At 41.7% G+C, this 20,555-nt stretch overlaps 78 non-coding genes and 13 pseudogenes across 78 annotated transcripts in view; all 91 read right to left on the bottom strand.

Annotated features, from left to right (window-relative positions):
- The window catches only part of LOC134900612 (5S ribosomal RNA), a 119-nt gene extending 8 nt beyond the window's left edge, over positions 1 to 111 (bottom strand). The window contains exon 1 of the ribosomal RNA XR_010174122.1: positions 1 to 111. This exon is cut by the window's left edge and continues 8 nt beyond it. This is a non-coding gene — a ribosomal RNA (5S ribosomal RNA).
- Positions 112 to 218: 107 nt separating this feature from the next.
- Positions 219 to 337, bottom strand: LOC135067943 (5S ribosomal RNA). The gene has a single exon (XR_010254150.1). It is a non-coding gene; the product is annotated as a 5S ribosomal RNA (ribosomal RNA).
- Positions 338 to 444: 107 nt separating this feature from the next.
- Positions 445 to 563, bottom strand: LOC135064552 (5S ribosomal RNA). Its single transcript, XR_010250859.1, has one exon. It is a non-coding gene; the product is annotated as a 5S ribosomal RNA (ribosomal RNA).
- A 107-nt stretch (positions 564 to 670) lies between these two features.
- Positions 671 to 789, bottom strand: LOC134892851 (5S ribosomal RNA; annotated as a pseudogene).
- A 107-nt stretch (positions 790 to 896) lies between these two features.
- LOC135060685 (5S ribosomal RNA) lies at positions 897 to 1,015 on the bottom strand. The gene has a single exon (XR_010247079.1). It is a non-coding gene; the product is annotated as a 5S ribosomal RNA (ribosomal RNA).
- Positions 1,016 to 1,122: 107 nt separating this feature from the next.
- On the bottom strand, positions 1,123 to 1,241 carry LOC134890840 (5S ribosomal RNA; annotated as a pseudogene).
- A 107-nt stretch (positions 1,242 to 1,348) lies between these two features.
- Positions 1,349 to 1,467, bottom strand: LOC134885906 (5S ribosomal RNA). The gene has a single exon (XR_010170008.1). It is a non-coding gene; the product is annotated as a 5S ribosomal RNA (ribosomal RNA).
- A 107-nt stretch (positions 1,468 to 1,574) lies between these two features.
- Positions 1,575 to 1,693, bottom strand: LOC134901972 (5S ribosomal RNA). Its single transcript, XR_010175447.1, has one exon. It is a non-coding gene; the product is annotated as a 5S ribosomal RNA (ribosomal RNA).
- Positions 1,694 to 1,800: 107 nt separating this feature from the next.
- LOC135061078 (5S ribosomal RNA) lies at positions 1,801 to 1,919 on the bottom strand. The gene has a single exon (XR_010247470.1). It is a non-coding gene; the product is annotated as a 5S ribosomal RNA (ribosomal RNA).
- Positions 1,920 to 2,027: 108 nt separating this feature from the next.
- On the bottom strand, positions 2,028 to 2,146 carry LOC135061347 (5S ribosomal RNA). The gene has a single exon (XR_010247730.1). It is a non-coding gene; the product is annotated as a 5S ribosomal RNA (ribosomal RNA).
- A 107-nt stretch (positions 2,147 to 2,253) lies between these two features.
- Positions 2,254 to 2,372, bottom strand: LOC134900611 (5S ribosomal RNA). Its single transcript, XR_010174121.1, has one exon. It is a non-coding gene; the product is annotated as a 5S ribosomal RNA (ribosomal RNA).
- A 107-nt stretch (positions 2,373 to 2,479) lies between these two features.
- LOC135070840 (5S ribosomal RNA) lies at positions 2,480 to 2,598 on the bottom strand. Its single transcript, XR_010256990.1, has one exon. It is a non-coding gene; the product is annotated as a 5S ribosomal RNA (ribosomal RNA).
- A 107-nt stretch (positions 2,599 to 2,705) lies between these two features.
- Positions 2,706 to 2,824, bottom strand: LOC134900609 (5S ribosomal RNA). The gene has a single exon (XR_010174120.1). It is a non-coding gene; the product is annotated as a 5S ribosomal RNA (ribosomal RNA).
- A 107-nt stretch (positions 2,825 to 2,931) lies between these two features.
- On the bottom strand, positions 2,932 to 3,050 carry LOC135064680 (5S ribosomal RNA). Its single transcript, XR_010250983.1, has one exon. It is a non-coding gene; the product is annotated as a 5S ribosomal RNA (ribosomal RNA).
- A 107-nt stretch (positions 3,051 to 3,157) lies between these two features.
- On the bottom strand, positions 3,158 to 3,276 carry LOC134889789 (5S ribosomal RNA; annotated as a pseudogene).
- A 107-nt stretch (positions 3,277 to 3,383) lies between these two features.
- Positions 3,384 to 3,502, bottom strand: LOC134890839 (5S ribosomal RNA; annotated as a pseudogene).
- A 107-nt stretch (positions 3,503 to 3,609) lies between these two features.
- LOC135066494 (5S ribosomal RNA) lies at positions 3,610 to 3,728 on the bottom strand. Its single transcript, XR_010252741.1, has one exon. It is a non-coding gene; the product is annotated as a 5S ribosomal RNA (ribosomal RNA).
- A 107-nt stretch (positions 3,729 to 3,835) lies between these two features.
- LOC134901971 (5S ribosomal RNA) lies at positions 3,836 to 3,954 on the bottom strand. The gene has a single exon (XR_010175446.1). It is a non-coding gene; the product is annotated as a 5S ribosomal RNA (ribosomal RNA).
- Positions 3,955 to 4,061: 107 nt separating this feature from the next.
- LOC135061077 (5S ribosomal RNA) lies at positions 4,062 to 4,180 on the bottom strand. The gene has a single exon (XR_010247469.1). It is a non-coding gene; the product is annotated as a 5S ribosomal RNA (ribosomal RNA).
- A 108-nt stretch (positions 4,181 to 4,288) lies between these two features.
- LOC135061346 (5S ribosomal RNA) lies at positions 4,289 to 4,407 on the bottom strand. Its single transcript, XR_010247729.1, has one exon. It is a non-coding gene; the product is annotated as a 5S ribosomal RNA (ribosomal RNA).
- Positions 4,408 to 4,514: 107 nt separating this feature from the next.
- Positions 4,515 to 4,633, bottom strand: LOC134900608 (5S ribosomal RNA). The gene has a single exon (XR_010174119.1). It is a non-coding gene; the product is annotated as a 5S ribosomal RNA (ribosomal RNA).
- A 107-nt stretch (positions 4,634 to 4,740) lies between these two features.
- LOC135070839 (5S ribosomal RNA) lies at positions 4,741 to 4,859 on the bottom strand. The gene has a single exon (XR_010256989.1). It is a non-coding gene; the product is annotated as a 5S ribosomal RNA (ribosomal RNA).
- Positions 4,860 to 4,966: 107 nt separating this feature from the next.
- LOC135060332 (5S ribosomal RNA) lies at positions 4,967 to 5,085 on the bottom strand. The gene has a single exon (XR_010246726.1). It is a non-coding gene; the product is annotated as a 5S ribosomal RNA (ribosomal RNA).
- A 107-nt stretch (positions 5,086 to 5,192) lies between these two features.
- Positions 5,193 to 5,311, bottom strand: LOC134892993 (5S ribosomal RNA; annotated as a pseudogene).
- A 107-nt stretch (positions 5,312 to 5,418) lies between these two features.
- On the bottom strand, positions 5,419 to 5,537 carry LOC134900607 (5S ribosomal RNA). Its single transcript, XR_010174118.1, has one exon. It is a non-coding gene; the product is annotated as a 5S ribosomal RNA (ribosomal RNA).
- Positions 5,538 to 5,644: 107 nt separating this feature from the next.
- Positions 5,645 to 5,763, bottom strand: LOC134900605 (5S ribosomal RNA). The gene has a single exon (XR_010174116.1). It is a non-coding gene; the product is annotated as a 5S ribosomal RNA (ribosomal RNA).
- Positions 5,764 to 5,870: 107 nt separating this feature from the next.
- Positions 5,871 to 5,989, bottom strand: LOC135067942 (5S ribosomal RNA). Its single transcript, XR_010254149.1, has one exon. It is a non-coding gene; the product is annotated as a 5S ribosomal RNA (ribosomal RNA).
- A 107-nt stretch (positions 5,990 to 6,096) lies between these two features.
- On the bottom strand, positions 6,097 to 6,215 carry LOC135064551 (5S ribosomal RNA). Its single transcript, XR_010250858.1, has one exon. It is a non-coding gene; the product is annotated as a 5S ribosomal RNA (ribosomal RNA).
- A 107-nt stretch (positions 6,216 to 6,322) lies between these two features.
- Positions 6,323 to 6,440, bottom strand: LOC135070899 (5S ribosomal RNA). Its single transcript, XR_010257049.1, has one exon. It is a non-coding gene; the product is annotated as a 5S ribosomal RNA (ribosomal RNA).
- A 107-nt stretch (positions 6,441 to 6,547) lies between these two features.
- LOC134889745 (5S ribosomal RNA) lies at positions 6,548 to 6,666 on the bottom strand (annotated as a pseudogene).
- A 107-nt stretch (positions 6,667 to 6,773) lies between these two features.
- Positions 6,774 to 6,892, bottom strand: LOC135061076 (5S ribosomal RNA). The gene has a single exon (XR_010247468.1). It is a non-coding gene; the product is annotated as a 5S ribosomal RNA (ribosomal RNA).
- Positions 6,893 to 7,000: 108 nt separating this feature from the next.
- LOC135061716 (5S ribosomal RNA) lies at positions 7,001 to 7,119 on the bottom strand. Its single transcript, XR_010248089.1, has one exon. It is a non-coding gene; the product is annotated as a 5S ribosomal RNA (ribosomal RNA).
- Positions 7,120 to 7,226: 107 nt separating this feature from the next.
- LOC135066749 (5S ribosomal RNA) lies at positions 7,227 to 7,345 on the bottom strand. The gene has a single exon (XR_010252990.1). It is a non-coding gene; the product is annotated as a 5S ribosomal RNA (ribosomal RNA).
- Positions 7,346 to 7,452: 107 nt separating this feature from the next.
- LOC135070837 (5S ribosomal RNA) lies at positions 7,453 to 7,571 on the bottom strand. Its single transcript, XR_010256988.1, has one exon. It is a non-coding gene; the product is annotated as a 5S ribosomal RNA (ribosomal RNA).
- Positions 7,572 to 7,678: 107 nt separating this feature from the next.
- Positions 7,679 to 7,797, bottom strand: LOC134891148 (5S ribosomal RNA; annotated as a pseudogene).
- Positions 7,798 to 7,904: 107 nt separating this feature from the next.
- LOC135068806 (5S ribosomal RNA) lies at positions 7,905 to 8,023 on the bottom strand. Its single transcript, XR_010254998.1, has one exon. It is a non-coding gene; the product is annotated as a 5S ribosomal RNA (ribosomal RNA).
- Positions 8,024 to 8,130: 107 nt separating this feature from the next.
- LOC135067697 (5S ribosomal RNA) lies at positions 8,131 to 8,249 on the bottom strand. The gene has a single exon (XR_010253908.1). It is a non-coding gene; the product is annotated as a 5S ribosomal RNA (ribosomal RNA).
- A 107-nt stretch (positions 8,250 to 8,356) lies between these two features.
- Positions 8,357 to 8,475, bottom strand: LOC134900604 (5S ribosomal RNA). The gene has a single exon (XR_010174115.1). It is a non-coding gene; the product is annotated as a 5S ribosomal RNA (ribosomal RNA).
- A 107-nt stretch (positions 8,476 to 8,582) lies between these two features.
- On the bottom strand, positions 8,583 to 8,701 carry LOC135068425 (5S ribosomal RNA). Its single transcript, XR_010254627.1, has one exon. It is a non-coding gene; the product is annotated as a 5S ribosomal RNA (ribosomal RNA).
- A 107-nt stretch (positions 8,702 to 8,808) lies between these two features.
- Positions 8,809 to 8,927, bottom strand: LOC134900603 (5S ribosomal RNA). The gene has a single exon (XR_010174114.1). It is a non-coding gene; the product is annotated as a 5S ribosomal RNA (ribosomal RNA).
- Positions 8,928 to 9,034: 107 nt separating this feature from the next.
- Positions 9,035 to 9,153, bottom strand: LOC134890400 (5S ribosomal RNA; annotated as a pseudogene).
- Positions 9,154 to 9,260: 107 nt separating this feature from the next.
- On the bottom strand, positions 9,261 to 9,379 carry LOC134884735 (5S ribosomal RNA). Its single transcript, XR_010168872.1, has one exon. It is a non-coding gene; the product is annotated as a 5S ribosomal RNA (ribosomal RNA).
- A 107-nt stretch (positions 9,380 to 9,486) lies between these two features.
- On the bottom strand, positions 9,487 to 9,605 carry LOC134885445 (5S ribosomal RNA). Its single transcript, XR_010169559.1, has one exon. It is a non-coding gene; the product is annotated as a 5S ribosomal RNA (ribosomal RNA).
- Positions 9,606 to 9,712: 107 nt separating this feature from the next.
- LOC134893009 (5S ribosomal RNA) lies at positions 9,713 to 9,831 on the bottom strand (annotated as a pseudogene).
- A 107-nt stretch (positions 9,832 to 9,938) lies between these two features.
- Positions 9,939 to 10,057, bottom strand: LOC135060116 (5S ribosomal RNA). The gene has a single exon (XR_010246507.1). It is a non-coding gene; the product is annotated as a 5S ribosomal RNA (ribosomal RNA).
- Positions 10,058 to 10,164: 107 nt separating this feature from the next.
- Positions 10,165 to 10,283, bottom strand: LOC134887330 (5S ribosomal RNA; annotated as a pseudogene).
- Positions 10,284 to 10,390: 107 nt separating this feature from the next.
- Positions 10,391 to 10,509, bottom strand: LOC135068134 (5S ribosomal RNA). The gene has a single exon (XR_010254341.1). It is a non-coding gene; the product is annotated as a 5S ribosomal RNA (ribosomal RNA).
- A 107-nt stretch (positions 10,510 to 10,616) lies between these two features.
- On the bottom strand, positions 10,617 to 10,735 carry LOC134885702 (5S ribosomal RNA). The gene has a single exon (XR_010169812.1). It is a non-coding gene; the product is annotated as a 5S ribosomal RNA (ribosomal RNA).
- A 107-nt stretch (positions 10,736 to 10,842) lies between these two features.
- Positions 10,843 to 10,961, bottom strand: LOC135068133 (5S ribosomal RNA). Its single transcript, XR_010254340.1, has one exon. It is a non-coding gene; the product is annotated as a 5S ribosomal RNA (ribosomal RNA).
- Positions 10,962 to 11,068: 107 nt separating this feature from the next.
- On the bottom strand, positions 11,069 to 11,187 carry LOC135060656 (5S ribosomal RNA). The gene has a single exon (XR_010247049.1). It is a non-coding gene; the product is annotated as a 5S ribosomal RNA (ribosomal RNA).
- A 107-nt stretch (positions 11,188 to 11,294) lies between these two features.
- Positions 11,295 to 11,413, bottom strand: LOC134900602 (5S ribosomal RNA). The gene has a single exon (XR_010174113.1). It is a non-coding gene; the product is annotated as a 5S ribosomal RNA (ribosomal RNA).
- Positions 11,414 to 11,520: 107 nt separating this feature from the next.
- On the bottom strand, positions 11,521 to 11,639 carry LOC135069287 (5S ribosomal RNA). The gene has a single exon (XR_010255473.1). It is a non-coding gene; the product is annotated as a 5S ribosomal RNA (ribosomal RNA).
- Positions 11,640 to 11,746: 107 nt separating this feature from the next.
- LOC134900601 (5S ribosomal RNA) lies at positions 11,747 to 11,865 on the bottom strand. The gene has a single exon (XR_010174112.1). It is a non-coding gene; the product is annotated as a 5S ribosomal RNA (ribosomal RNA).
- A 107-nt stretch (positions 11,866 to 11,972) lies between these two features.
- On the bottom strand, positions 11,973 to 12,091 carry LOC135060249 (5S ribosomal RNA). Its single transcript, XR_010246641.1, has one exon. It is a non-coding gene; the product is annotated as a 5S ribosomal RNA (ribosomal RNA).
- Positions 12,092 to 12,198: 107 nt separating this feature from the next.
- On the bottom strand, positions 12,199 to 12,318 carry LOC134885069 (5S ribosomal RNA). The gene has a single exon (XR_010169194.1). It is a non-coding gene; the product is annotated as a 5S ribosomal RNA (ribosomal RNA).
- Positions 12,319 to 12,424: 106 nt separating this feature from the next.
- LOC135063979 (5S ribosomal RNA) lies at positions 12,425 to 12,543 on the bottom strand. Its single transcript, XR_010250297.1, has one exon. It is a non-coding gene; the product is annotated as a 5S ribosomal RNA (ribosomal RNA).
- A 107-nt stretch (positions 12,544 to 12,650) lies between these two features.
- LOC135069507 (5S ribosomal RNA) lies at positions 12,651 to 12,769 on the bottom strand. Its single transcript, XR_010255687.1, has one exon. It is a non-coding gene; the product is annotated as a 5S ribosomal RNA (ribosomal RNA).
- A 107-nt stretch (positions 12,770 to 12,876) lies between these two features.
- On the bottom strand, positions 12,877 to 12,995 carry LOC135066742 (5S ribosomal RNA). The gene has a single exon (XR_010252983.1). It is a non-coding gene; the product is annotated as a 5S ribosomal RNA (ribosomal RNA).
- A 107-nt stretch (positions 12,996 to 13,102) lies between these two features.
- LOC135065424 (5S ribosomal RNA) lies at positions 13,103 to 13,221 on the bottom strand. Its single transcript, XR_010251708.1, has one exon. It is a non-coding gene; the product is annotated as a 5S ribosomal RNA (ribosomal RNA).
- A 107-nt stretch (positions 13,222 to 13,328) lies between these two features.
- On the bottom strand, positions 13,329 to 13,447 carry LOC135061777 (5S ribosomal RNA). The gene has a single exon (XR_010248148.1). It is a non-coding gene; the product is annotated as a 5S ribosomal RNA (ribosomal RNA).
- Positions 13,448 to 13,554: 107 nt separating this feature from the next.
- Positions 13,555 to 13,673, bottom strand: LOC135059564 (5S ribosomal RNA). The gene has a single exon (XR_010245966.1). It is a non-coding gene; the product is annotated as a 5S ribosomal RNA (ribosomal RNA).
- A 107-nt stretch (positions 13,674 to 13,780) lies between these two features.
- On the bottom strand, positions 13,781 to 13,899 carry LOC134900600 (5S ribosomal RNA). The gene has a single exon (XR_010174111.1). It is a non-coding gene; the product is annotated as a 5S ribosomal RNA (ribosomal RNA).
- A 107-nt stretch (positions 13,900 to 14,006) lies between these two features.
- LOC135063881 (5S ribosomal RNA) lies at positions 14,007 to 14,125 on the bottom strand. Its single transcript, XR_010250201.1, has one exon. It is a non-coding gene; the product is annotated as a 5S ribosomal RNA (ribosomal RNA).
- A 107-nt stretch (positions 14,126 to 14,232) lies between these two features.
- Positions 14,233 to 14,351, bottom strand: LOC134892072 (5S ribosomal RNA; annotated as a pseudogene).
- A 107-nt stretch (positions 14,352 to 14,458) lies between these two features.
- Positions 14,459 to 14,577, bottom strand: LOC135061075 (5S ribosomal RNA). Its single transcript, XR_010247467.1, has one exon. It is a non-coding gene; the product is annotated as a 5S ribosomal RNA (ribosomal RNA).
- A 107-nt stretch (positions 14,578 to 14,684) lies between these two features.
- Positions 14,685 to 14,803, bottom strand: LOC135060785 (5S ribosomal RNA). Its single transcript, XR_010247179.1, has one exon. It is a non-coding gene; the product is annotated as a 5S ribosomal RNA (ribosomal RNA).
- A 107-nt stretch (positions 14,804 to 14,910) lies between these two features.
- Positions 14,911 to 15,029, bottom strand: LOC135069376 (5S ribosomal RNA). Its single transcript, XR_010255559.1, has one exon. It is a non-coding gene; the product is annotated as a 5S ribosomal RNA (ribosomal RNA).
- A 107-nt stretch (positions 15,030 to 15,136) lies between these two features.
- LOC135058846 (5S ribosomal RNA) lies at positions 15,137 to 15,255 on the bottom strand. The gene has a single exon (XR_010245270.1). It is a non-coding gene; the product is annotated as a 5S ribosomal RNA (ribosomal RNA).
- Positions 15,256 to 15,362: 107 nt separating this feature from the next.
- Positions 15,363 to 15,481, bottom strand: LOC134884854 (5S ribosomal RNA). The gene has a single exon (XR_010168986.1). It is a non-coding gene; the product is annotated as a 5S ribosomal RNA (ribosomal RNA).
- Positions 15,482 to 15,588: 107 nt separating this feature from the next.
- Positions 15,589 to 15,708, bottom strand: LOC134885068 (5S ribosomal RNA). Its single transcript, XR_010169193.1, has one exon. It is a non-coding gene; the product is annotated as a 5S ribosomal RNA (ribosomal RNA).
- A 107-nt stretch (positions 15,709 to 15,815) lies between these two features.
- LOC134900599 (5S ribosomal RNA) lies at positions 15,816 to 15,934 on the bottom strand. Its single transcript, XR_010174110.1, has one exon. It is a non-coding gene; the product is annotated as a 5S ribosomal RNA (ribosomal RNA).
- A 107-nt stretch (positions 15,935 to 16,041) lies between these two features.
- On the bottom strand, positions 16,042 to 16,160 carry LOC135059312 (5S ribosomal RNA). Its single transcript, XR_010245720.1, has one exon. It is a non-coding gene; the product is annotated as a 5S ribosomal RNA (ribosomal RNA).
- A 107-nt stretch (positions 16,161 to 16,267) lies between these two features.
- On the bottom strand, positions 16,268 to 16,386 carry LOC134900598 (5S ribosomal RNA). Its single transcript, XR_010174109.1, has one exon. It is a non-coding gene; the product is annotated as a 5S ribosomal RNA (ribosomal RNA).
- Positions 16,387 to 16,493: 107 nt separating this feature from the next.
- On the bottom strand, positions 16,494 to 16,612 carry LOC135062517 (5S ribosomal RNA). The gene has a single exon (XR_010248864.1). It is a non-coding gene; the product is annotated as a 5S ribosomal RNA (ribosomal RNA).
- Positions 16,613 to 16,719: 107 nt separating this feature from the next.
- On the bottom strand, positions 16,720 to 16,838 carry LOC134885911 (5S ribosomal RNA). The gene has a single exon (XR_010170013.1). It is a non-coding gene; the product is annotated as a 5S ribosomal RNA (ribosomal RNA).
- A 107-nt stretch (positions 16,839 to 16,945) lies between these two features.
- Positions 16,946 to 17,064, bottom strand: LOC135065748 (5S ribosomal RNA). The gene has a single exon (XR_010252021.1). It is a non-coding gene; the product is annotated as a 5S ribosomal RNA (ribosomal RNA).
- A 108-nt stretch (positions 17,065 to 17,172) lies between these two features.
- On the bottom strand, positions 17,173 to 17,291 carry LOC135060907 (5S ribosomal RNA). The gene has a single exon (XR_010247302.1). It is a non-coding gene; the product is annotated as a 5S ribosomal RNA (ribosomal RNA).
- Positions 17,292 to 17,398: 107 nt separating this feature from the next.
- Positions 17,399 to 17,517, bottom strand: LOC134900597 (5S ribosomal RNA). Its single transcript, XR_010174108.1, has one exon. It is a non-coding gene; the product is annotated as a 5S ribosomal RNA (ribosomal RNA).
- A 107-nt stretch (positions 17,518 to 17,624) lies between these two features.
- On the bottom strand, positions 17,625 to 17,743 carry LOC135065747 (5S ribosomal RNA). Its single transcript, XR_010252020.1, has one exon. It is a non-coding gene; the product is annotated as a 5S ribosomal RNA (ribosomal RNA).
- A 108-nt stretch (positions 17,744 to 17,851) lies between these two features.
- On the bottom strand, positions 17,852 to 17,970 carry LOC135060906 (5S ribosomal RNA). The gene has a single exon (XR_010247301.1). It is a non-coding gene; the product is annotated as a 5S ribosomal RNA (ribosomal RNA).
- A 107-nt stretch (positions 17,971 to 18,077) lies between these two features.
- On the bottom strand, positions 18,078 to 18,196 carry LOC134900596 (5S ribosomal RNA). The gene has a single exon (XR_010174107.1). It is a non-coding gene; the product is annotated as a 5S ribosomal RNA (ribosomal RNA).
- Positions 18,197 to 18,303: 107 nt separating this feature from the next.
- Positions 18,304 to 18,422, bottom strand: LOC134890934 (5S ribosomal RNA; annotated as a pseudogene).
- Positions 18,423 to 18,529: 107 nt separating this feature from the next.
- Positions 18,530 to 18,648, bottom strand: LOC134887158 (5S ribosomal RNA; annotated as a pseudogene).
- A 107-nt stretch (positions 18,649 to 18,755) lies between these two features.
- Positions 18,756 to 18,874, bottom strand: LOC134900593 (5S ribosomal RNA). The gene has a single exon (XR_010174105.1). It is a non-coding gene; the product is annotated as a 5S ribosomal RNA (ribosomal RNA).
- A 107-nt stretch (positions 18,875 to 18,981) lies between these two features.
- On the bottom strand, positions 18,982 to 19,100 carry LOC135070450 (5S ribosomal RNA). The gene has a single exon (XR_010256616.1). It is a non-coding gene; the product is annotated as a 5S ribosomal RNA (ribosomal RNA).
- Positions 19,101 to 19,207: 107 nt separating this feature from the next.
- On the bottom strand, positions 19,208 to 19,326 carry LOC135065896 (5S ribosomal RNA). The gene has a single exon (XR_010252164.1). It is a non-coding gene; the product is annotated as a 5S ribosomal RNA (ribosomal RNA).
- A 107-nt stretch (positions 19,327 to 19,433) lies between these two features.
- Positions 19,434 to 19,552, bottom strand: LOC135060654 (5S ribosomal RNA). The gene has a single exon (XR_010247047.1). It is a non-coding gene; the product is annotated as a 5S ribosomal RNA (ribosomal RNA).
- A 109-nt stretch (positions 19,553 to 19,661) lies between these two features.
- On the bottom strand, positions 19,662 to 19,780 carry LOC135065624 (5S ribosomal RNA). The gene has a single exon (XR_010251900.1). It is a non-coding gene; the product is annotated as a 5S ribosomal RNA (ribosomal RNA).
- A 107-nt stretch (positions 19,781 to 19,887) lies between these two features.
- On the bottom strand, positions 19,888 to 20,006 carry LOC134900592 (5S ribosomal RNA). The gene has a single exon (XR_010174104.1). It is a non-coding gene; the product is annotated as a 5S ribosomal RNA (ribosomal RNA).
- A 107-nt stretch (positions 20,007 to 20,113) lies between these two features.
- On the bottom strand, positions 20,114 to 20,232 carry LOC135065411 (5S ribosomal RNA). The gene has a single exon (XR_010251695.1). It is a non-coding gene; the product is annotated as a 5S ribosomal RNA (ribosomal RNA).
- A 107-nt stretch (positions 20,233 to 20,339) lies between these two features.
- Positions 20,340 to 20,458, bottom strand: LOC134900591 (5S ribosomal RNA). Its single transcript, XR_010174103.1, has one exon. It is a non-coding gene; the product is annotated as a 5S ribosomal RNA (ribosomal RNA).
- Between the last annotated feature and the right edge of the window lie 97 nt (positions 20,459 to 20,555).

The following is a 20,555-nucleotide window of genomic DNA, read 5'->3' as shown; positions in this document are numbered from 1 at the left end:
GCACCTTGTATTCCCAGGTGGTCTCCCATCCAAGTACTAACCAGGCCCAACACTGCTTAGCTTCCAAGATCAGATGAGATTGGGCGTATCCAGTGTGGTGTGGCTGTAGATGAGCTTTGTGGTTTCTGTTAGAACTTTTCTACTTCTAACTACTGGTTCATAAATGAATACGTTTGAAAATGGAATGCATCAACAGAACGGTGTTGGCAGTATAAAAATATCTACAGCACCTTGTATTCCCAGGTGGTCTTCCATCCAAGTACTAACCAGGCCCAACACTGCTTAGCTTCCAAGACCAGATGAGATTGGGCGTATCCAGTGTGGTGTGGCTGTAGATGAGCTTTGTGGTTTCTGTTAGAACTTTTCTACTTCTAACTACTGGTTCATAAATGAATACGTTTGAAAATGGAATGCATCAACAGAACGGTGTTGGCAGTATAAAAATATCTACAGCACCTTGTATTCCCAGGTGGTCTCCCATCCAAGTACTAACCAGGCCCAACACTGCTTAGCTTCCAAGATCAGATGAGATTGGGCATATCCAGTGTGGTGTGGCTGTAGAAGAGCTTTATGGTTTCTGTTAGTACTTTTCTACTTCTAACTACTGGTTCATAAATGAATACGTTTGAAAATGGAATGCATCAACAGAACGGTATTGGCAGTATAAAAATATCTACAGCACCTTATATTTCCAGGTGGTCTCCCATCCAAGTACTAACCAGGCCCAACACTGCCTAGCTTCCAAGACCAGATGAGATTGGGTGTATCCAGTGTAGTGTGGCTGTAGATGAGCTTTGTGGTTTCTGTTAGAACTTTTCTACTTCTAACTACTGGTTCATAAATGAATACTTTTGAAAATGGAATGCATCAACAGAACGGTGTTGGCAGTATAAAAATATCTACAGCACCTTGTATTCCCAGGTGGTCTCCCATCCAAGTACTAACCAGGCCCAACACTGCTTAGCTTCCAAGATCAGATGAGATTGGGCGTATCCAGTGTGGTGTGGCTGTAGTTGAGCTTTGTGGTTTCTGTTTGAACTTTTCTTCTTCTAACTACTGGTTCATAAATGAATACATTTGAAAATTGAATGCATCAACAGAACGGTGTTGGCAGTATAAAAATATCTACAGCACCTTGTATTCCCAGGTGGTCTCCCATCCAAGTACTAACCAGGGTCAACACTGCTTAGCTTCCAAGATCAGATGAGATTGGGCGTATCCAGTGTGGTGTGGCTGTATATGAGCTTTGTGGTTTCTGTTAGAACTTTTCTACTTCTAACTACTGGTTCATAAATGAATATGTTTGAAAATGGAATGCATCAACAGAACGGTGTTGGCAGTATAAAAATATCTACAGCAACTTGTATTCCCAGGTGGTCTCCCATCCAAGTACTAACCAGGCCCAATACTGCTTAGCTTCCAAGATCAGATGAGATTGGGCGTATCCAGTGTGGTGTGACTGTAGATGAGCTTTGTGGTTTCTGTTAGAACTTTTCTACTTCTACCTACTGGTTCATAAATGAATACGTTTTAAAATGGAATGCATCAACAGAACGGTGTTGGCAGTATAAAAATATCTACAGCACCTTGTATTCCCAGGTGGTCTCCCATCCAAGTACTAACCAGGCCCAACACTGCTTAGCTTCCAAGATCAGATGAGATTGGGCGTATCCAGCGTGGTGTGGCTGTAGATGAGCTTTGTGGTTTCTGTTAGAACTTTTCTACTTCTAACTACTGGTTCATAAATGAATACGTTTGAAAATGGAATGCATCAACAGAACGGTGTTGGCAGTATAAAAATATCTACAGCACCTTGTATTCCCAGGTGGTCTCCCATCCAAGTACTAACCAGGCCCAACACTGCTTAGCTTCCAAGACCAGATGAGATTGGGCGTATCCAGTGTGGTGTGGCTGTAGATGAGCTTTGTGGTTTCTGTTAGAACTTTTCTACTTCTAACTACTGGTTCATAAATGAATACGTTTTAAAATGGAATGCATCAACAGAACGGTGTTTGTAGTATAAAAATTATCTACAGCACCTTGTATTCCAAGGTGGTCTCCCATCCAAGTACTAACCAGGCCCAACACTGCTTAGCTTCCAAGATCAGATGAGATTGGGCGTATCCAGTGTGGTGTGGCTGTAGATGAGCTTTATGGTTTCTGTTAGAACTTTTCTACTTCTAACTACTGGTTCATAAATGAATACGTTTGAAAATGGAATGCATCAACAGAACGGTGTTGGCAGTATAAAAATATCTACAGCACCTTGTATTCCCAGGTGGTCTCCCATCCAAGTACTAACCAGGCCCAACACTGCTTAGCTTCCAAGATCAGATGAGATTGGGCGTATCCAGTGTGGTGTGGCTGTAGATGAGCTTTGTGGTTTCTGTTAGAACTTTTCTACTTCTAACTACTGGTTCATAAATGAATACGTTTGAAAATGGAATGCATCAACAGAACGGTGTTGGCAGTATAAAAATATCTACAGCACCTTGTATTCCCAGGTGGTCTCCCATCCAAGTACTAACCAGGCCCAACACTGCTTAGTTTCCAAGATCAGATGAGATTGGGCATATCCAGTGTGGTGTGGCTGTATAAGAGCTTTATAGTTTCGGTTAGTACTTTTCTACTTCTAACTACTGGTTCATAAATGAATACGTTTGAAAATGGAATGCATCAACAGAACGGTGTTGGCAGTATAAAAATATCTACAGCACCTTGTATTCCCAGGTGGTCTCCCATCCAAGTACTAACCAGGCCCAACACTGCTTAGCTTCCAAGATCAGATGAGATTGGGCGTATCCAGTGTGGTGTGGCTGTAGATGAGCTTTGTGGTTTCTGTTTGAACTTTTCTTCTTCTAACTACTGGTTCATAAATGAATACATTTGAAAATTGAATGCATCAACAGAACGGTGTTGGCAGTATAAAAATATCTACAGCACCTTGTATTCACAGGTGGTCTCCCATCCAAGTACTAACCAGGCCCAACACTGCTTAGCTTCCAAGATCAGATGAGATTGGGCATATCCAGTGTGGTGTGGCTGTAGATAAGCTTTGTGGTTTCTGTTAGAACTTTTCTACTTCTAACTACTGGTTCATAAATGAATACGTTTTAAAATGGAATGCATCAACAGAACGGTGTTGGCAGTATAAAATTATCTACAGCACCTTGTATTCCCAGGTGGTCTCCCATCCAAGTACTAACCAGGCCCAAAACTGCTTAGCTTCTAAGATCAGATGAGATTGGGCATATCCAGTGTGGTGTGGCTGTAGATGAGCTTTATGGTTTCTGTTAGAACTTTTCTACTTCTAACTACTGGTTCATAAATGAATACGTTTGAAAATGGAATGCATCAACAGAACGGTGTTAGCAGTATAAAAATATCTACAGCACCTTGTATTCCCAGGTGGTCTCCCATCCAAGTACTAACCAGGGTCAACACTGCTTAGCTTCCAAGATCAGATGAGATTGGGCGTATCCAGTGTGGTGTGGCTGTATATGAGCTTTGTGGTTTCTGTTAGAACTTTTCTACTTCTAACTACTGGTTCATAAATGAATATGTTTGAAAATGGAATGCATCAACAGAACGGTGTTGGCAGTATAAAAATATCTACAGCACCTTGTATTCCCAGGTGGTCTCCCATCCAAGTACTAACCAGGCCCAATACTGCTTAGCTTCCAAGATCAGATGAGATTGGGCGTATCCAGTGTGGTGTGACTGTAGATGAGCTTTGTGGTTTCTGTTAGAACTTTTCTACTTCTACCTACTGGTTCATAAATGAATACGTTTTAAAATGGAATGCATCAACAGAACGGTGTTGGCAGTATAAAAATATCTACAGCACCTTGTATTCCCAGGTGGTCTCCCATCCAAGTACTAACCAGGCCCAACACTGCTTAGCTTCCAAGATCAGATGAGATTGGGCGTATCCAGCGTGGTGTGGCTGTAGATGAGCTTTGTGGTTTCTGTTAGAACTTTTCTACTTCTAACTACTGGTTCATAAATGAAAACGTTTGAAAATGGAATGCATCAACAGAACGGTGTTGGCAGTATAAAAATATCTACAGCACCTTGTATTCCCAGGTGGTCTCCCATCCAAGTACTAACCAGGCCCAACACTGCTTAGCTTCCAAGACCAGATGAGATTGGGCGTATCCAGTGTGGTGTGGCTGTAGATGAGCTTTGTGGTTTCTGTTAGAACTTTTCTACTTCTAACTACTGGTTCATAAATGAATACGTTTTAAAATGGAATGCATCAACAGAACGGTGTTTGTAGTATAAAAATTATCTACAGCACCTTGTATTCCAAGGTGGTCTCCCATCCAAGTACTAACCAGGCCCAACACTGCTTAGCTTCCAAGATCAGATGAGATTGGGCGTATCCAGTGTGGTGTGGCTGTAGATGAGCTTTATGGTTTCTGTTAGAACTTTTCTACTTCTAACTACTGGTTCATAAATGAATACGTTTGAAAATGGAATGCATCAACAGAACGGTGTTGGCAGTATAAAAATATCTACAGCACCTTGTATTCCCAGGTGGTCTCCCATCCAAGTACTAACCAGGCCCAACACTGCTTAGCTTCCAAGATCAGATGAGATTGGGCGTATCCAGTGTGGTGTGGCTGTAGATGAGCTTTGTGGTTTCTGTTAGAACTTTTCTACTTCTAACTACTGGTTCATAAATGAATACGTTTGAAAATGGAATGCATCAACAGAACGGTGTTGGCAGTATAAAAATATCTACAGCACCTTGTATTCCCAGGTGGTCTCCCATCCAAGTACTAACCAGGCCCAACACTGCTTAGTTTCCAAGATCAGATGAGATTGGGCATATCCAGTGTGGTGTGGCTGTATAAGAGCTTTATAGTTTCGGTTAGTACTTTTCTACTTCTAACTACTGGTTCATAAATGAATACGTTTGAAAATGGAATGCATCAACAGAACGGTGTTGGCAGTATAAAAATATCTACAGCACCTTGTATTCCCAGTTGGTCTCCCATCCAAGTACTAACCAGGCCCAACACTGCTTAGCTTCCAAGATCAGATGAGATTGGGCGTATCCAGTGTGGTGTGGCTGTAGATGAGCTTTATGGTTTCTGTTAGAACTTTTCTACTTCTAACTACTGGTTCATAAATGAATACGTTTGAAAATGGAATGCATCAACAGAACGGTGTTGGCAGTATAAAAATATCTACAGCACCTTGTATTCCCAGGTGGTCTCCCATCCAAGTACTAACCAGGCCCAACACTGCTTAGTTTCCAAAATCAGATGAGATTGGGCGTACACAGTGTGGTGTGGCTGTATATGAGCTTTGTGGTTTCTGTTAGAACTTTTCTACTTCTAACTACTGGTTCATAAATGAATACGTTTGAAAATGGAATGCATCAACAGAACGGTGTTGGCAGTATAAAAATATCTACAGCACCTTGTATTCCCAGGTGGTCTCCCATCCAAGTACTAACCAGGCCCAACACTGCTTAGCTTCCAAGATCAGATGAGATTGGGCGTATCCAGTGTGGTGTGGCTGTAGATGAGCTTTGTGGTTTCTGTTAGAACTTTTCTACTTGTAACTACTGGTTCATAAATGAATACGTTTTAAAATGGAATGCATCAACAGAACGGTGTTGGCAGTATAAAAATATCTACAGCACCTTGTATTCCCAGGTGGTCTCCCATCCAAGTACTAACCAGGCCCAACACTGCTTAGCTTCCAAGATCAGATGAGATTGGGCGTATCCAGTGTGGTGTGGCTGTAGATGAGCTTTGTGGTTTCTGTTAGAACTTTTCTACTTCTAACTACTGGTTCATAAATGAATACGTTTGAAAATGGAATGCATCAACAGAACGGTGTTGGCAGTATAAAAATATCTACAGCACCTTGTATTCCCAGGTGGTCTTCCATCCAAGTACTAACCAGGCCCAACACTGCTTAGCTTCCAAGACCAGATGAGATTGGGCGTATCCAGTGTGGTGTGGCTGTAGATGAGCTTTGTGGTTTCTGTTAGAACTTTTCTACTTCTAACTACTGGTTCATAAATGAATACGTTTGAAAATGGAATGCATCAACAGAACGGTGTTGGCAGTATAAAAATATCTACAGCACCTTGTATTCCCAGGTGGTCTCCCATCCAAGTACTAACCAGGCCCAACACTGCTTAGCTTCCAAGATCAGATGAGATTGGGCATATCCAGTGTGGTGTGGCTGTAGAAGAGCTTTATGGTTTCTGTTAGTACTTTTCTACTTCTAACTACTGGTTCATAAATGAATACGTTTGAAAATGGAATGCATCAACAGAACGGTGTTGGTAGTATAAAAATATCTACAGCACCTTGTATCCCAGGTGGTCTCCCATCCAAGTACTAACCAGGCCCAACACTGCTTAGCTTCCAAGACCAGATGAGATTGGGTGTATCCAGTGTGGTGTGGCTGTAGATGAGCTTTGTGGTTTCTGTTAGAACTTTTCTACTTCTAACTACTGGTTCATAAATGAATACGTTTTAAAATGGAATGCATCAACAGAACGGTGTTGGCAGTATAAAATTATCTACAGCACCTTGTATTCCCAGGTGGTCTCCCATCCAAGTACTAACCAGGCCTAAAACTGCTTAGCTTCCAAGATCAGATGAGATTGGGCATATCCAGTGTGGTGTGGCTGTAGATGAGCTTTGTGGTTTCTGTTAGAACTTTTCTACTTCTAACTACTGGTTCATAAATGAATACGTTTGAAAATGGAATGCATCAACAGAACGGTGTTGGCAGTATAAAAATATCTACAGCACCTTGTATTCCCAGGTGGTCTCCCATCCAAGTACTAACCAGGCCCAACACTGCTTAGCTTCCAAGACCAGATGAGATTGGGCGTATCCAGTGTGGTGTGGCTGTAGATGAGCTTTGTGGTTTCTGTTAGAACTTTTCTACTTCTAACTACTGGTTCATAAATGAATACGTTTTAAAATGGAATGCATCAACAGAACGGTGTTTGTAGTATAAAAATTATCTACAGCACCTTGTATTCCCAGGTAGTCTCCCATCCAAGTACTAACCAGGCCCAACACTGCTTAGCTTCCAAGATCAGATGAGATTGGGCGTATCCAGTGTGGTGTGGCTGTAGATGAGCTTTATTGTTTCTGTTAGAACTTTTCTACTTCTAACTACTGGTTCATAAATGAATACGTTTGAAAATGGAATGCATCAACAGAACGGTGTTGGCAGTATAAAAATATCTACAGGACCTTGTATTCCCAGGTGGTCTCCCATCCAAGTACTAACCAGGCCCAACACTGCTTAGCTTCCAAGATCAGATGAGATTGGGCGTATCCAGTGTGGTGTGGCTGTAGATGAGCTTTGTGGTTTCTGTTAGAACTTTTCTACTTCTAACTACTGGTTCATAAATGAATACGTTTGAAAATGGAATGCATCAACAGAACGGTGTTGGCAGTATAAAAATATCTACAGCACCTTGTATTCCCAGGTGGTCTCCCATCCAAGTACTAACCAGGCCCAACACTGCTTAGTTTCCAAGATCAGATGAGATTGGGCATATCCAGTGTGGTGTGGCTGTATAAGAGCTTTATAGTTTCGGTTAGTACTTTTCTACTTCTAACTACTGGTTCATAAATGAATACGTTTGAAAATGGAATGCATCAACAGAACGGTGTTGGCAGTATAAAAATATCTACAGCACCTTGTATTCCCAGGTGGTCTCCCATCCAAGTACTAACCACGCCCAACACTGCTTAGCTTCCAAGATCAGATGAGATTGGGCGTATCCAATGTGGCTGGGCTGTAGATGAACTTTGTGGTTTCTGTTAGAACTTTTCTACTTCTAACTACTGGTTCATAAATGAATACGTTTTAAAATGGAATGCATCAACAGAACGGTGTTGGCAGTATAAAATTATCTACAGTACCTTGTATTCCCAGGTGGTCTCCCATCCAAGTACTAACCAGGCCCAACACTGCTTAGCTTCCAAAATCAGATGAGATTGGGCGTATCCAGTGTGGTGTGGCTGTAGATGAGCTTTATGGTTTCTGTTAGAACTTTTCTACTTCTAACTACTGGTTCATAAATGAATATGTTTGAAAATGGAATGCATCAACAGAACGGTGTTGGCAGTATAAAAATATCTACAGCACCTTGTATTCCCAGGTGGTCTCCCATCCAAGTACTAACCAGGCCCAACACTGCTTAGCTTCCAAGATCAGATGAGATTGGGCGTACCCAGTGTGGTGTGGCTGTATATGAGCTTTGTGGTTTCTGTTAGAACTTTTCTACTTCTAACTACTGGTTCATAAATGAATACGTTTGAAAATGGAATGCATCAACAGAACGGTGTTGGCAGTATAAAAATATCTACAGCACCTTGTATTCCCAGGTGGTCTCCCATCCAAGTACTAACCAGGCCCAACACTGCTTAGCTTCCAAGATCAGATGAGATTGGGCGTATCCAGTGTGGTGTGGCTGTAGATGAGCTTTATGATTTCTGTTAGAACTTTTCTACTTCTAACTACTGGTTCATAAATGAATACGTTTGAAAATGGAATGCATCAACAGAACGGTGTTGGCAGTATAAAAATATCTACAGCACCTTGTATTCCCAGGTGGTCTCCCATCCAAGTACTAACCAGGCCCAACACTGCTTAGTTTCCAAGATCAGATGAGATTGGGCGTATCCAGCGTGGTGTGGCTGTAGATGAGCGTTGTGGTTTCTGTTAGAACTTTTCTACTTCTAACTACTGGTTCATAAATGAATACGTTTGAAAATGGAATGCATCAACAGAACGGTGTTGGCAGTATAAAAATATCTACAGCACCTTGTATTCCCAGGTGGTCTCCCATCCAAGTACTAACCAGGCCCAACACTGCTTAGCTTCCAAGATCAGATGAGATTGGGCGTATCCAGTGTGGTGTGGCTGTAGATGAGCTTTATGGTTTCTGTTTGAACTTTTCTACTTCTAACTACTGGTTCATAAATGAATACGTTTGAAAATGGAATGCATCAGCAGAACGGTGTTGGCAGTATAAAATTATCTACAGCACCTTGTATTCCCTGTTGGTCTCCCATCCAAGTACTAACCAGGCCCAACACTACTTAGCTTCCAAGATCAGATGAGATTGGGCATATCCAGTGTGGTGTGGCTGTAGAAGAGCTTTATGGTTTCTGTTAGTACTTTTCTACTTCTAACTACTGGTTCATAAATGAATACGTTTGAAAATGGAATGCATCAACAGAACGGTGTTGGCAGTATAAAAATATCTACAGCACCTTGTATTCCCAGGTGGTCTCCCATCCAAGTACTAACCAGGCCCAACACTGCTTAGCTTCCAAGATCAGATGAGATTGGGCATATCCAGTGTGGTGTGGCTGTATAAGAGCTTTATAGTTTCGGTTAGTACTTTTCTACTTCTAACTACTGGTTCATAAATGAATACGTTTGAAAATGGAATGCATCAACAGAACGGTGTTGGCAGTATAAAAATATCTACAGCACCTTGTATTCCCAGGTGGTCTCCCATCCAAGTACTAACCAGGCCCAACACTGCTTAGCTTCCAAGATGAGATGAGATTGGGCGTATCCAGTGTGGTGTGGCTGTAGATGAGCTTTATGGTTTCTGTTAGAACTTTTCTACTTCTAACTACTGGTTCATAAATGAATACGTTTGAAAATGGAATGCATCAACAGAACGGTGTTGGCAGTATAAAAATATCTACAGCATCTTGTATTCCCAGGTGGTCTCCCATCCAAGTACTAACCAGGCCCAACACTGCTTAGCTTCCAAGATCAGATGAGATTGGGCATATCCAGTGTGGTGTTGCTGTATAAGAGCTTTATAGTTTCGGTTAGTACTTTTCTACTTCTAACTACTGGTTCATAAATGAATACGTTTGAAAATGGAATGCATCAACAGAACGGTGTTTGCAGTATAAAAATATCTACAGCACCTTGTATTCCCAGGTGGTCTCCCATCCAAGTACTAACCAGGCCCAACACTGCTTAGCTTCCAAGATCAGATGAGATTGGGCGTATCCAGTGTGGTGTTGCTGTAGATGAACTTGCTGGTTTCTGTTAGAACTTTTCTACTTCTAACTACTGGTTCATAAATGAATACGTTTTAAAATGGAATGCATCAACAGAACGGTGTTGGCAGTATAAAATTATCTACAGCACCTTGTATTCCCTGGTGGTCTCCCATCCAAGTACTAACCAGGCCCAACACTACTTAGCTTCCAAGATCAGATGAGATTGGGCATATCCAGTGTGGTGTGGCTGTAGAAGAGCTTTATGGTTTCTGTTAGTACTTTTCTACTTCTAACTACTGGTTCATAAATGAATACGTTTGAAAATGGAATGCATCAACAGAACGGTGTTGGTAGTATAAAAATATCTACAGCACCTTGTATTCCCAGGTGGTCTCCCATCCAAGTACTAACCAGGCTCAACACTGCTTAGCTTCCAAGACCAGATGAGATTGGGTGTATCCAGTGTGGTGTGGCTGTAGATGAGCTTTGTGGTTTCTGTTAGAACTTTTCTACTTCTAACTACTGGTTCATAAATGAATACGTTTGAAAATGGAATGCATCAACAGAACGGTGTTGGCAGTATAAAAATATCTAGAGCACCTTGTATTCCCAGGTGGTCTCCCATCCAAGTACTAACCAGGCCCAACACTGCTTAGCTTCCAAGATCAGATGAGATTGGGCGTATCCAGTGTGGTGTTGCTGTAGATGAACTTGCTGGTTTCTGTTAGAACTTTTCTACTTCTAACTACTGGTTCATAAATGAATACGTTTGAAAATGGAATGCATCAACAGAACGGTGTTGGCAGTATAAAAATATCTACAGCACCTTGTATTCCCAGGTGGTCTCCCATCCAAGTACTAACCAGGCTCAACACTGCTTAGCTTCCAAGACCAGATGAGATTGGGTGTATCCAGTGTGGTGTGGCTGTAGATGAGTTTTGTGGTTTCTGTTTGAACTTTTCTTCTTCTAACTACTGGTTCATAAATGAATACATTTGAAAATTGAATGCTTCAACAGAACGGTGTTGGCAGTATAAAAATATCTACAGCACCTTGTATTCCCAGGTGGTCTCCCATCCAAGTACTAACCAGGCCCAACACTGCTTAGCTTCCAAGATCAGATGAGATTGGGCGTATCCAGTGTGGCTTGGCTGTAGATGAACTTTGTGGTTTCTGTTAGAACTTTTGTACTTCTAACTACTGGTTCATAAATGAATACGTTTTAAAATGGAATGCATCAACAGAACGGTGTTAGCAGTATAAAATTATCTACAGCACCTTGTATTCCCAGGTGGTCTCCCATCCAAGTACTAACCAGGCCCAACACTGCTTAGCTTCCAAGATCAGATGAGATTGGGCGTATCCAGTGTGGTGTGGCTGTAGATGAGCTTTGTGGTTTCTGTTAGAACTTTTTTTCTTCTAACTACTGGTTCATAAATGAATACGTTTGAAAATGGAATGCATCAACAGAACGGTGTTGGCAGTATAAAAATATCTACAGCACCTTGTATTCCCAGGTGGTCTCCCATCCAAGTACTAACCAGGCCCAACACTGCTTAGCTTCCAAGATCAGATGAGATTGGGCGTAACCAGTGTGGTGTGGCTGGAGATGAGCTTTGTGGTTTCTGTTAGAACTTTTCTACTTCTAACTACTGGTTCATAAATGAATACGTTTGAAAATGGAATGCATCAACAGAACGGTGTCGGCAGTATAAAAATATCTACAGCACCTTGTATTCCCAGGTGGTCTCCCATCCAAGTACTAACCAGGCCCAACACTGCTTAGCTTCCAAGATCAGATGAGATTGGGCGTATCCAGTGTGGTGTGGCTGTAGATGAGCTTTGTGGTTTCTGTTAGAACTTTTCTACTTCTAACTACTGGTTCATAAATGAATACGTTTGAAAATGGAATGCATCAACAGAACGGTGTTGGCAGTATAAAAATATCTACAGCACCTTGTATTCCCAGGTGGTCTCCCATCCAAGTACTAACCAGGCCCAACACTGCTTAGCTTCCAAGATCAGATGAGATTGAGCGTATCCAGTGTGGTTTGGCTGTAGATGAGCTTTGTGGTTTCTGTTAGAACTTTTCTAATTCTAACTACTGGTTCATAAATGAATACGTTTGAAAATGGAATGCATCAACAGAACGGTGTTGGCAGTATAAAAATATCTACAGCACCTATGTATTCCCAGGTGGTCTCCCATCCAAGTACTAACCAGGCCCAACACTGCTTAGCTTCCAAGATCAGATGAGATTGGGCATATCCAGTGTGGTGTGGCTGTAGAAGAGCTTTATGGTTCTGTTAGTACTTTTCTACTTCTAACTACTGGTTCATAAATGAATACGTTTGAAAATGGAATGCATCAACAGAACGGTGTTGGCAGTATAAAAATATCTACAGCACCTTGTATTCCCAGGTGGTCTCCCATCCAAGTACTAACCAGGCCCAACACTGCTTAACTTCCAAGATCAGATGAGATTGGACGTATCCAGTGTGGTGTTGCTGTAGATGAACTTTCTGGTTTCTGTTAGAACTTTTCTACTTCTAACTACTGGTTCATAAATGAATACGTTTGAAAATGGAATGCATCAACAGAACGGTGTTGGCAGTATAAAAATATCTACAGCACCTTGTATTCCCAGGTGGTCTCCCATCCAACTACTAACCAGGCCCAACACTGCTTAGCTTCCAAGATCAGATGAGATTGGGCGTATCCAGTGTGGTGTGGCTGTATATGAGCTTTGTGGTTTCTGTTAGAACTTTTCTACTTCTAACTACTGGTTCATAAATGAATACGTTTGAAAATGGAATGCATCAACAGAACGGTGTTGGCAGTATAAAAATATCTACAGCACCTTGTATTCCCAGGTGGTCTCCCACCCAAGTAATAACCAGGCCCAACACTGCTTAGCTTCCAAGATCAGATGAGATTGGGCGTATCCAGTGTGGTGTGGCTGTAGATGAGCTTTGTGGTTTCTGTTAGAACTTTTCTACTTCTAACTACTGGTTCATAAATGAATACATTTGAAAATGGAATGCATCAACAGAACGGTGTTGGTAGTATAAAAATATCTACAGCATCTTGTATTCCCAGGTGGTCTCCCATCCAAGTACTAACCAGGCCCAACACTGCTTAGCTTCCAAGATCAGATGAGATTGGGCGTATCCAGTGTGGTGTGGCTGTAGATGAGTTTTATGGTTTCTGTTAGAACTTTTCTACTTCTAACTACTGGTTCATAAATGAATACGTTTGAAAATGGAATGCATCAACAGAACGGTGTTGGTAGTATAAAAATATCTACAGCATCTAGTATTCCCAGGTGGTCTCCCATCCAAGTACTAACCAGGCCCAACACTGCTTAGCTTCCAAGACCAGATGAGATTGGGTGTATCCAGTGTGGTGTGGCTGTAGATGAGCTTTGTGGTTTCTGTTAGAACTTTTCTACTTCTAACTACTGGTTCATAAATGAATACGTTTGAAAATGGAATGCATCAACAGAACGGTGTTGGCAGTATAAAAATATCTACAGCACCTTGTATTCCCAGGTGGTCTCCCATCCAAGTACTAACCAGGCCCAACACTGCTTAGCTTCCAAGATCAGATGAGATTGGGCGTATCCAGTGTGGTGTGGCTGTAGAAGAGCTTTGTGGTTTCTGTTTGAACTTTTCTTCTTCTAACTACTGGTTCATAAATGAATACATTTGAAAATGGAATGCATCAACAGAACGGTGTTGGCAGTATAAAAATATCTACAGCACCTTGTATTCCCAGGTGGTCTCCCATCCAAGTACTAACCAGGCCCAACACTGCTTAGCTTCCAAGATCAGATGAGATTGGGCGTATCCAGTGTGGTGTGGCTGTAGATGAGCTTTATGGTTTCTGTTAGAACTTTTCTACTTCTAACTACTGGTTCATAAATGAATACGTTTGAAAATGGAATGCATCAACAGAACGGTGTTGGCAGTATAAAAATATCTACAGCACCTTGTATTCCCAGGTGGTCTCCCATCCAAGTACTAACCAGGCCCAATACTGCTTAGCTTCCAAGATCAGATGAGATTGGGCGTATCCAGTGTGGTGTGGCTGTAGATAAGCTCTGTGGTTTCTGTTAGAACTTTTCTACTTCTAACTACTGGTTCATAAATGAATACGTTTTAAAATGGAATGCATCAACAGAACGGTGTTGGCAGTATAAAAATATCTACAGCACTTTGTATTCCCAGGTGGTCTCCCATCCAAGTACTAACCAGGCCCAACACTGCTTAGCTTCCAATATCAGATGAGTTTGGGCGTATCCAGCGTGGTGTGGCTGTAGATGAGCTTTGTGGTTTCTGTTAGAACTTTTCTACTTCTAACTACTGGTTCATAAATGAATACGTTTGAAAATGGAATGCATCAACAGAACGGTGTTGGCAGTATAAAAATATCTACAGCACCTTGTATTCCCAGGTGGTCTCCCATCCAAGTACTAACCAGGCCCAACACTGCTTAGCTTCCAAGACCAGATGAGATTGGGCGTATCCAGTGTGGTGTGGCTGTAGATGAGCTTTGTGGTTTCTGTTAGAACTTTTCTACTTCTAACTACTGGTTCATAAATGAATACGTTTGAAAATGGAATGCATCAACAGAACGGTGTTGGCAGTATAAAAATATCTACAGCACCTTGTATTCCCAGGTGGTCTCCCATCCAAGTACTAACCAGGCCCAACACTGCTTAGCTTCCAAGATCAGATGAGATTGGGCGTATCCAGTGTAGTGTGGCTGTAGATGAGCTTTGTGGTTTCTGTTAGAACTTTTCTACTTCTAACTACTGGTTCATAAATGAATACGTTTGAAAATGGAATGCATCAACAGAACGGTGTCAGCAGTATAAAAATATTTACAGCACCTTGTATTCCCAGGTGGTCTCCCATCCAAGTACTAACTAGGCCCAACACTGCTTAGCTTCCAAGATCAGATGAGATTGGGCGTATCCAGTGTGATGTGGCTGTAGATGAGCTTTGTGGTTTCTGTTAGAACTTTTCTACTTCTAACTACTGGTTCATAAATGAATACGTTTGAAAATGGAATGCATCAACAGAACGGTGTTGGCAGTATAAAAATATCTACAGCACCTTGTATTCCCAGGTGGTCTCCCATCCAAGTACTAACCAGGCCCAACACTGCTTAGCTTCCAAGATCAGATGAGATTGGGCGTATCCAGAGTGGTGTGGCTGTAGATGAGCTTTGTGGTTTCTGTTAGAACTTTTCTACTTCTAACTACTGGTTCATAAATGAATACGTTTGAAAATGGAATGCATCAACAGAACGGTGTTGGTAGTATAAAAATATCTACAGCATCTTGTATTCCCAGGTGATCTCCCATCCAAGTACTAACCAGGCCCAACACTGCTTAGCTTCCAAGATCAGATGAGATTGGGCGTATCCAGTGTGGTTTGGCTGTAGATGAGCTTTGTGGTTTCTGTTAGAACTTTTCTAATTCTAACTACTGGTTCATAAATGAATACGTTTGAAAATGGAATGCATCAACAGAACGGTGTTGGCAGTATAAAAATATCTACAGCACCTATGTATTCCCAGGTGGTCTCCCATCCAAGTACTAACCAGGCCCAACACTGCTTAGCTTCCAAGATCAGATGAGATTGGGCATATCCAGTGTGGTGTGGCTGTAGAAGAGCTTTATGGTTTCTGTTAGAACTTTTCTACTTCTAACTACTGGTTCATAAATGAATACGTTTGAAAATGGAATGCATCAACAGAACGGTGTTGGCAGTATAAAAATATCTACAGCACCTTGTATTCCCAGGTGGTCTCCCATCCAAGTACTAACCAGGCCCAACACTGCTTAGCTTCCAAGATCAGATGAGATTGGGCGTATCCAGTGTGGTGTGGCTGTAGATGAGCTTTGTGGTTTCTGTTTGAACTTTTCTTCTTCTAACTACTGGTTCATAAATGAATACATTTGAAAATTGAATGCATCAACAGAACGGTGTTGGCAGTATAAAAATATCTACAGCACCTTGTATTCCCAGGTGGTCTCCCATCCAAGTACTAACCAGGCCCAACACTGCTTAGCTTCCAAGATCAGATGAGATTGAGCGTATCCAGTGTGGTGTGGCTGTAGATGAGCTTTGTGGTTTCTGTTAGAACTTTTCTACTTCTAACTACTGGTTCATAAATGAATACGTTTTAAAATGGAATGCATCAACAGAACGGTGTTGGCAGTATAAAATTATCTACAGCACCTTGTATTCCCAGGTGGTCTCCCATCCAAGTACTAACCAGGCCCAACACTGCTTAGCTTCCAAGATCAGATGAGATTGGGCGTATCCAGTGTGGTGTGGCTGTAGATGAGCTTTATGGTTTCTGTTAGAACTTTTCTACTTCTAACTACTGGTTCATAAATGAATACGTTTGAAAATGGAATGCATCAACAGAACGGTGTTGGCATTATAAAAATATCTACAGCACCTTGTATTCCCAGGTGGTCTCCCATCCAAGTACTAACCAGGCCCAACACTGCTTAGCTTCCAAGATCAGATGAGATTGGGCGTATCCAGTGTGGTGTGGCTGTATATGAGCTTTGTGGTTTCTGTTAGAACTTTTCTACTTCTAACTACTGGTTCATAAATGAATACGTTTGAAAATGGAATGCATCAACAGAACGGTGTTGGCAGTATAAAAATATCTACAGCACCTTGTATTCCCAGGTGGTCTCCCATCCAAGTACTAACCAGGCCCAATACTGCTTAGTTTCCAAGATCAGATGAGATTGGGCGTATCCAGTGTGGTGTGGCTGTAGATAAGCTTTGTGGTTTCTGTTAGAACTTTTCTACTTCTAACTCCTGGTTCATAAATGAATACGTTTTAAAATGGAATGCATCAACAGAACGGTGTTGGCAGTATAAAAATATCTACAGCACCTTGTATTCCCAGGTGGTTTCCCATCCAAGTACTAACCAGGCCCAACACTGCTTAGCTTCCAAGACCAGATGAGATTGGGCGTATCCAGTGTGGTGTGGCTGTAGATGAGCTTTGTGGTTTCTGTTAGAACTTTTCTACTTCTAACTACTGGTTCATAAATGAATACGTTTTAAAATGGAATGCATCAACAGAACGGTGTTGGTAGTATAAAAATTATCTACAGCACCTTGTATTCCCAGGTGGTCTCCCATCCAAGTACTAACCAGGCCCAACACTACTTAGCTTCCAAGATCAGATGAGATTGGGCGTATCCAGTGTGGTGTGGCTGTAGATGAGCTTTATGGTTTCTGTTAGAACTTTTCTACTTCTAACTACTGGTTCATAAATGAATACGTTTGAAAATGGAATGCATCAACAGAACGGTGTTGGCAGTATAAAAATATCTACAGCACCTTGTATTCCCAGGTGGTCTCCCATCCAAGTACTAACCAGGCCCAACACTGCTTAGCTTCCAAGATCAGATGAGATTGGGCGTATCCAGTGTGGTGTGGCTGTAGATGAGCTTTGTGGTTTCTGTTAGAACTTTTCTACTTCTAACTACTGGTTCATAAATGAATACGTTTGAAAATGGAATGCATCAACAGAACGGTGTTGGCAGTATAAAAATATCTACAGCACCTTGTATTCCCAGGTGGTTTCCCATCCAAGTACTAACCAGGCCCAACACTGCTTAGCTTCCAAGACCAGATGAGATTGGGCGTATCCAGTGTGGTGTGGCTGTAGATGAGCTTTGTGGTTTCTGTTAGAACTTTTCTACTTCTAACTACTGGTTCATAAATGAATACGTTTTAAAATGGAATGCATCAACAGAACGGTGTTGGTAGTATAAAAATTATCTACAGCACCTTGTATTCCCAGGTGGTCTCCCATCCAAGTACTAACCAGGCCCAACACTACTTAGCTTCCAAGATCAGATGAGATTGGGCGTATCCAGTGTGGTGTGGCTGTAGATGAGCTTTATGGTTTCTGTTAGAACTTTTCTACTTCTAACTACTGGTTCATAAATGAATACGTTTGAAAATGGAATGCATCAACAGAACGGTGTTGGCAGTATAAAAATATCTACAGCACCTTGTATTCCCAGGTGGTCTCCCATCCAAGTACTAACCAGGCCCAACACTGCTTAGCTTCCAAGATCAGATGAGATTGGGCGTATCCAGTGTGGTGTGGCTGTAGATGAGCTTTGTGGTTTCTGTTAGAACTTTTCTACTTCTAACTACTGGTTCATAAATGAATACGTTTGAAAATGGAATGCATCAACAGAACGGTGTTGGCAGTATAAAAATATCTACAGCACCTTGTATTCCCAGGTGGTCTCCCATCCAAGTACTAACCATGCCCAACACTGCTTAGCTTCCAAGATCAGATGAGATTGGGCATATCCAGTGTGGTGTGGCTGTATAAGAGCTTTATGGTTTCGGTTAGTACTTTTCTACTTCTAACTACTGGTTCATAAATGAATACGTTTGAAAATGGAATGCATCAACAGAACGGTGTTGGTAGTATAAAAATATCTACAGCACCTTGTATTCCCAGGTTGTCTCCCATCCAAGTACTAACCAGGCCCAACACTGCTTAGCTTCCAAGATCAGATGAGATTGGGCGTATCCAGTGTGGCTTGGCTGTAGATGAACTTTGTGGTTTCTGTTAGAACTTTTCTACTTCTAACTACTGGTTCATAATTGAATACGTTTTAAAATGGAATGCATCAACAGAACGGTGTTGGCAGTATAAAATTATCTACAGCACCTTGTATTCCCAGGTGGTCTCCCATCCAAGTACTAACCAGGCCCAACACTGCTTAGCTTCCAAGATCAGATGAGATTGGGCGTATCCAGTGTGGTGTGGCTGTAGATGAGCTTTATGGTTTCTGTTAGAACTTTTCTACTTCTAACTACTGGTTCATAAATGAATACGTTTGAAAATGGAATGCATCAACAGAACGGTGTTGGCAGTATAAAAATATCTACAGCACCTTGTATTCCAAGGTGGTCTCCCATCAAAGTACTAACCAGGCCCAACACTGCTTAGCTTCCAAGATCAGATGAGATTGGGCGTATCCAGTGTGGTGTGGCTGTATATGAGCTTTGTGGTTTCTGTTAGAACTTTTCTACTTCTAACTACTGGTTCATAAATGAATACGTTTGAAAATGGAATGCATCAACAGAACGGTGTTGGCAGTATAAAAATATCTACAGCACCTTGTATTCCGAGGTGGTCTCCCATCCAAGTACTAACCAGGCCCAACACTGCTTAGCTTCCAAGATCAGATGAGATTGGGCGTATCCAGCGTGGTGTGGCTGTAGATGAGCTTTGTGGTTTCTGTTAGAACTTTTCTACTTCTAACTACTGGTTCATAAATGAATACGTTTGAAAATGGAATGCATCAACAGAACGGTGTTGGCAGTATAAAAATATCTACAGCACCTTGTATTCCCAGGTGGTCTCCCATCCAAGTACTAACCAGGCCCAACACTGCTTAGCTTCCAAGATCAGATGAGATTGGGCGTATCCAGTGTGGCTTGGCTGTAGATGAACTTTATGGTTTCTGTTAGAACTTTTCTACTTCTAACTACTGGTTCATAAATGAATACGTTTTAAAATGGAATGCATCAACAGAACGGTGTTGGCAGTGTATAACATTATCTACAGCACCTTGTATTCTCAGGTGGTCTCCCATCCAAGTACTAACCAGGCCCAACACTGCTTAGCTTCCAAGATCAGATGAGATTGAGCGTATCCAATGTGGTGTGGCTGTAGATGAGCTTTGTGGTTTCTGTTAGAACTTTTCTACTTCTAACTACTGGTTCATAAATGAATACGTTTGAAAATGGAATGCATCAACAGAACGGTGTTGGCAGTATAAAAATATCTACAGCACCTTGTATTCCCAGGTGGTCTCCCATCCAAGTACTAACCAGGCCCAACACTGCTTAGCTTCCAAGATCAGATGAGATTGGGCGTATCCAGTGTGGTGTGGCTGTAGATGAGCTTTGTGGTTTCTGTTAGAACTTTTCTACTTCTAACTACTGGTTCATAAATGAATACGTTTGAAAATGGAATGCATCAACAGAACGGTGTTGGCAGTATAAAATTATCTACAGCGCCTTGTATTCCCAGGTGGTCTCCCATCCAAGTACTAACCAGGCCCAACACTGCTTTGCTTCCAAGATCAGATGAGATTGGGCGTATCCAGTGTGGTGTGGCTGTAGATGAGCTTTATAGTTTCTGTTAGAACTTTTCTACTTCTAACTACTGGTTCATAAATGAATACGTTTGAAAATGGAATGCATCAACAGAACGGTGTTGGCAGTATAAAAATATCTACAGCACCTTGTATTCCCAGGTGGTCTCCCATCCAAGTACTAACCAGGCCCAACACTGCTTAGCTTCCAAGATCAGATGAGATTGGGCGTATCCAGTGTGGTGTGGCTGTAGATGAGCGTTGTGGTTTCTGTTAGAACTTTTCTACTTCTAACTACTGGTTCATAAATGAATACGTTTGAAAATGGAATGCATCAACAGAACGGTGTTGGC

The sequence above is a fragment of the Pseudophryne corroboree genome, chromosome 3 (assembly GCF_028390025.1).
Source record: "Pseudophryne corroboree isolate aPseCor3 chromosome 3, aPseCor3.hap2, whole genome shotgun sequence".
Taxonomy (NCBI): domain Eukaryota; kingdom Metazoa; phylum Chordata; class Amphibia; order Anura; family Myobatrachidae; genus Pseudophryne; species Pseudophryne corroboree.
Note: the sequence above shows the minus strand (reverse complement) of the source record. Positions and strands in the feature narration are given on the sequence as shown.